The sequence below is a fragment of the Nannospalax galili genome, unplaced genomic scaffold, assembly GCF_000622305.1.
Source record: "Nannospalax galili isolate Female #2095 unplaced genomic scaffold, S.galili_v1.0 scaffold443, whole genome shotgun sequence".
Taxonomy (NCBI): domain Eukaryota; kingdom Metazoa; phylum Chordata; class Mammalia; order Rodentia; family Spalacidae; genus Nannospalax; species Nannospalax galili.
The window spans coordinates 4,898,446-4,904,372 of NW_008352479.1; positions in this window are offsets into that span (position 1 = coordinate 4,898,446).

Consider the following 5,927-nt stretch of genomic DNA (forward strand, 5'->3'; position numbering starts at 1 on the left):
TCTGGTTTGTTATTGCTAACATCTTCAGTTATGTGCCATGACTATCTGGTTTAGCAGTCAGAGGTTATGGTCCTCCCCAGGAAGCCACCCATCTCCCGTGTACAAGACGATGAGAGCAAACACTGAATTAAAGACCTTGCAGAAGCTGGGTGAGGGTACATCCCTGCCATCCTTGCACTAGAGAGTTTCAAGTTTGAGTCTATTTAGCAAGATCCTGTCTCTAAAACAAATACTTTGTAGGAAGTGATTTAAAGGAAATGGCTTGTGGTATTTTGTGAACTCCTTTTTCCTCCATAAAGGTTTCAAAATAAGGATCATAGTTCACTTCCCTTGTGCACTTGGTGCTTCTGCAGGGCAGGAATGAGGAGGCCTCCACCTACCTGCCTCCTGCCTTACTGCCTGCCAGCCTGCCCACCCACCTGCCTTGTAAGCCTTCCCAGGTCCTGCCAGCCAGGAGATCCAGGCCGCCCTCCCCAGGGTCAGGGGGCTTAGTGACCGAAGTTTGGTCCTTTGCCAATCTTCCTTACCCCTCTTGGGTTCCCCCCCCCCCCGTTTCTCTTTTATATTTTTGTTTTCTGTCAGTCTCTGGTCTCCCAGTCTCCCTATTTCCACCTTCTGAATGCTGGGATTACAGCATGTTCTACCATGTCTTACTTGCCACTCTTGTTTTGAAATGGCTTTGTGGGTTTTTTTTTCTGGCTTTGTGTTTTATAGCCCCTCCCTGGTGTTTCATAATATGGCTTGAGGAATGCTGTCACTTGATCTTCAGCCAGCTATGATTCTCAGGGGCTAGAAGGGAAGGACAGTACTCAGTGCAGCATGGTGGAATCAAGGCTTTGTGGATAAAGGAGTCTTTGTTTTTTTTTCCAGGAGAACCAGAACTCCTAAATCAGTCTCATAGGGCCCTTGAGAGGGAGCTGATTCATGGAGAGCACTTTAGCCAATGGCATTTGCACACTGTGTTTCAGTCACGCAAGTAGGGTGAGTTGTTAGGAATTTATCACCTAATGGAAAGAACATAGTGTGAGCTACAGGCCTCACAGGATCGCCTCTAAAGACCCAGGCATGGGCGCCCTCCTGGTGTGTCCACTCTGGGAATATGACCAAAGGAATAAAGCTCAGGGGTGCAAGGAGAGCAAAAGTATTAATGCAGAGCAACATGTCCCAGGATCAGTTATGACCCCAGAGTGGATGCCTGCTGGGAAGAAGCAGCTGTCTGCAACCCAGTGGGCTGCCCCTCCTTACCTTACCCAACCACTGCAGTAGCAGGCTGCCCCCCAGTGCCTCCCAGGCACCTTTTTCTCTTTGCTTTGGCTTTGACCATGTCACACAGCCCTGCATCTAAGTGCAGTCAGTAGTTCTTGGTACTGGATGACTCATGAAGTCACCCACAAGCACTGGGAGCAGGGCTGCTCTCTGGGGCCTGTGGGTAGAGCATCCTGAGAGGACAAGGTCCTCTTCAAACTGTATGTACCATCCCGCCTCAGGTGCTTGTGACTGAAGTGACTCTTGGTTTCCCCCTTTCTACTCTGCAGTTCTTCCCTCATGTACTTCCCAAATAAGTGACCAATAACTTGTCCTCAGGCTCTGCTTTGGGGGAGGAGCCCAGACTTAGTGGTTGGTACCAGCTTTGGTCCTAGAAAGCTGCCCCTTGAAATGAGATTGGGCAGGTGGCAGCAAAGACCTGTGGGTGAGAGAAAGAATGAAAGTCTTTAAAAATGGCTGTTAAGAGCACTGGCTGTTCTTGCAGAAGATGTGGTTTGATTCCCAGCACCCACATAGCAACTAACAACCATCCAAAACTCCAGTTCCAGGGGATCCAACACTCTCTTCTGTTCTCTACGGGCACTGAGGTAAAGATAGAATCTCAGTCCCACATAATCCCATGAACCTTAGGGTGGGAGAAGTCCCACCCCCTTGCTGAAGCATGGACCCCTTCCACCCTACCCTGGATGCCACACAGAAGCCACACCTGCAGCAGATGCTTCACAAAATGGCACTGGTCAGCACATGCCCATTTCCCTTGTTTCCAAGTTGATAACCAAAGCCTGTGCAGGGCAAAGGTGTTTCTTCTATAAGAAGAAAATCAAAATGTGGAATGTGCAAAATTCAGCTTAGGATGCGCAAGGCCCTGTTTAGAACGTGTCAGGGAAAATGAAGAAGGAGTAAGCTTGGTGCTATGGCACATGCCTGTAATCCCAATACGTGGGAGATGGAGGCAGGAGGATGAGGAATTCAAGGCCATCTTTTGCACTTACATGTAGGCAAAAACACTCATAAAATAAATTTTAAAATATATTATTTAATAAATAAATGATGTGGGTCCTCGGATAGTTTCTCTGGCCCCGGGTGTACACACATGGGATGGATCTGAAATGGTGAGGGTAAAGTATTAAGTCCAAGATTGGAGGCTACCTCCCTTCCTGGACCAGAGAAAAGTCAGAAGCCTGTACCAACATCAAAGACTCATAGGACACCATGGTGGTCGGCCTGACTCATCATTTAGTCAGTATGGCCTGATAAAAGCTGGAGGGATACCCCAAACATAAAGAGTAGCCCCAGTTTCACCTGTTGCAGTGGGTGAAATACTTTGAGACACATCAGTGCAGCCTCTGATGCTTCGTATGTGGCTAAAGATTGGTCAAATTCTAACTTAATCTCTCAGTAGAAAGGATTAAGAAATGCCTTCAATGGAAGGATGACAAAAGTTCATCTACATTGTCTCTGGTCCGTGTAAATGGCTGGCTTTATGTCACAGTGGGTTCTGTGAGGCTATGGGGCTGGTCTTTTTAAAAATTTTATGTGTATGAGTGTTTTGCCTGCATGTGTGTAAGTGCACCTGTGCATGCAATACCCATGGAGTCCAGAAGAGGGTATTGGATCTGCTGGAACTGGAGTTATAGAAGGTTTGTTAGCTGCCAAGTGGGTGCTGGGAGCCAAACCTGGATCCTCTGCAAGAGCAACCTGTGCTTTTAACCACTGAACCATCTCCAGCCCCACAAGCTGGTCTCTTGATGGTAAAGTCATTTGTATGGAATCCGGTGGGTCAGAAGTCCTCATAAAACCACATCCATGAGAGAATGCAAAGTAAACGCTGCAAAGATTCAAACCACTGTATTGATAATGTTTTTAGGTGTCCAGTTTTGTGAGGTATCCTAAGATTGCTAAGGTACAGGACATTTTGAGTCTTGTGCCTACTTCCACGCCACCCCCTTAGCCAGGACAGAAGTAAGCATTTGTTGAGCCTGTGGTTTTAGGACCCTACCACCACACGAGAGGGCAAGGCCTCAGTTTATTCATTCGGTGACTCACAAAGCTACCAGCTGTGAATTGTGAGCCCAGAACAAGACAGGGCTGACGTACAACAGAACCACAGCAAGCTCAGGCCTCCCTGCCCCGTGTGGCAGATTCCGGTAGAGCTGGGGCTGCAGCTGTAGAAAAGTGCCATGTGAAGTTGTCAGCAAGCCCGAGAGTAAAGTTGTTGCAGCTGGGATCTGGGAGCAAGCCCACATGGAGGAAAACCAGTCACCTTCCCCTGGGTGAGTCTGAAAAGCAGTTCCTGGCTGGCCACTATGCCCAGTGGGGTCTACTGACCCTGGGCCCTCGGGTCACCTGAGCTGCTCATCATGGCTGACCTACCAGAACATAAGAGCGGGAGGTACAGTCAGGGATGTGTGTGATGAGAGTGAGCATTAAAGATTAAGCCTGAGCAGAGCAGGGACAAGCAAGAACCAAAGAAGTCACTGGGCTTCTGTGCCCCATCCCTGTTCACCCATACCTACTATCCACATCTCTGGCTCTGTGGAAAGATTTCTGAAACCAGCTACTGAAAGAGGAAAACCCTGGGTCTGGTTTGTGGACAAGTAGTCAGTTCTGTGTCAGTGTGAGCCAAGAAAAGACTGCTGCCACATCCCAGCTCCATCCAGGGATGCCCTTTGGGATAGCAGTGAGGGAGCCAGAGAGGCACATGAAGGGAGAAGGGTGCTTGTGGGTTCCTAGGTAGTAGAGACCTGCCTGGCTTGTGAGACAAAGCACCCTCTAAAGAAGAGAGTGTTATCAGAGAGAAGGGCTGTGCATGGCCCTTGGTGGGCCATGAGAGTCTAGATCTGGAAGCCATGTGCCTGCCAGAGGAGGCACTCAGTGACACAGAGTGTAGGCCATGCATGTCATGGTGGACCACTATTCATATTACTACCACTAAAAAGGCTGGGTACAATGTGCATTTAGAAAATTCTATCCTTTAAAAAAAAAAAAGCCTTATTTTTTGGTATGAGTGTATTGCCTGCATGTGTGTAGGTACACCCAAGTGCAGTGCCATGGAAGTCAGACTGTGTTGGATTCTCTGGAAATGGAATTACTGACAGTTGTTAGCCACCATGTAGGCGCTAGGAATCAAACCTGGGTCCTCTGCAAGAGCAGCCAATGCTCTTAACCACTGAGCCATCTCTCCAGCTCCAGAAAATCCTGTCCTTAAAGTTTTCGAGTTCTCTGGAAGCAAAGAGACTAGCATGGCCTAAAATCCCAGAGAAGGGAGGCCTTCTGCAGCAAGCAGTCTGTTACCAGCTGGCCTCTGCTCAGGGCATTTGCAGACTCGGGATGTGGGCTATGGATCAGGAGTGGGGCACAGAGGACAGAGGCCCTAGCAGCACTTCCAACACTAGCGTGATAGTTTGAAACCCCAGGATGCCCAGGTTCACACTCGCCAAAATTCAAGACGATGTGAAGGGCAAGTTTGAGTTTAGGCAGACTGGAATCAGAAGCTTCCTCGAGACTAATCAGGTAAGTGCAGAACAGAACTCAGTATGCCATTTACTTTTCTGGAAGGCACAAATCTCCCTCAAAGAGGAAAGAGTAGAGTGTGGACATCTTGATCCCTGGTATGCTGATGCAGTGTGGCTGCTCAGACCTGTCCTCATTCTGTCAACTTAGTAGGCTGTCTGGCCATTCCCACATGTGACACCAGTGTGTGTCTAGAAAGGACCCCCAAGTGGAACAGAATACCACCTTACTCTGCAGGAGAGGAGTTGCGGCTTGAACTTGCCCAAAGGACACAGTTGCCAGATACCTTGCCCGATTTGAGGGACTCCCAGTTCTTTTCTCACCCACAAGTCTTGTAAGCATCATGGAAGTTGAGACCAGGCTGGGTGGTGTATTGCTGTTCCCCCAGGCCTCCCCAACACAGGGCCTGGAACACAGGCAGAAACCATAGACAGACCATGGGCCATTTGTATTTGGTGGGGTTTTTTGGGGTTTTTTTTTTTTTTTTTTTTTTTTGGTCTTTTTGAGACAGGGTCCCCTGTCTATGTAGACCAGGCTGGCCTTGAACTCACAGAGATCCGCCTGCCTCTGCCTCCTGAGTGCTGGAGTTAAAGGCGTGGCCACCATGCCCAGCTGTGTTTAGTTTTTTAAGTTTTTAGTTTAAGAGAGTCTCTCTAGTCCCAGCCCACCTGGAACTCACTACGTACATCAAGCTGGCCTTGATCTCACAGGGATCTGCCTGCCTCTGCCTCCCAAGTGCTGGGATGCCACCGTGCCCAGCGTTTGTGTTTGGTTTTGACTAAGGGCAGGACCACCCTTGTTCTCATCTTGGAGATCTGTCCCCTTAATGCTCTGGCCTTCGAAGGAAGTGTATGAAGTTCTCAGCCTCTGGCTGGGCCACACTGCTGCTGACAGCGGCAGGGCTGAAAGGAAACATCTGTGAAGGGTGTGGTGGGAGCCAGCTCTGCTGGATCAGAAGTTTTCACGTTTGGGCTGTTAAGGGTGGGGTGCTCAGAGCTTGTTTGTCTAACTCTAACTTAGAAAAGCTTTCAGGGGATTTGGAGTGGGGCAGGGGTAGGGAGACAACAGAAGAAAAAACAGCATTGAAAAACTTTGGTATGTCTCTAGACCCTCTTCCTCACATTTTTCTGCCTCTAGGCTTGTTAAAA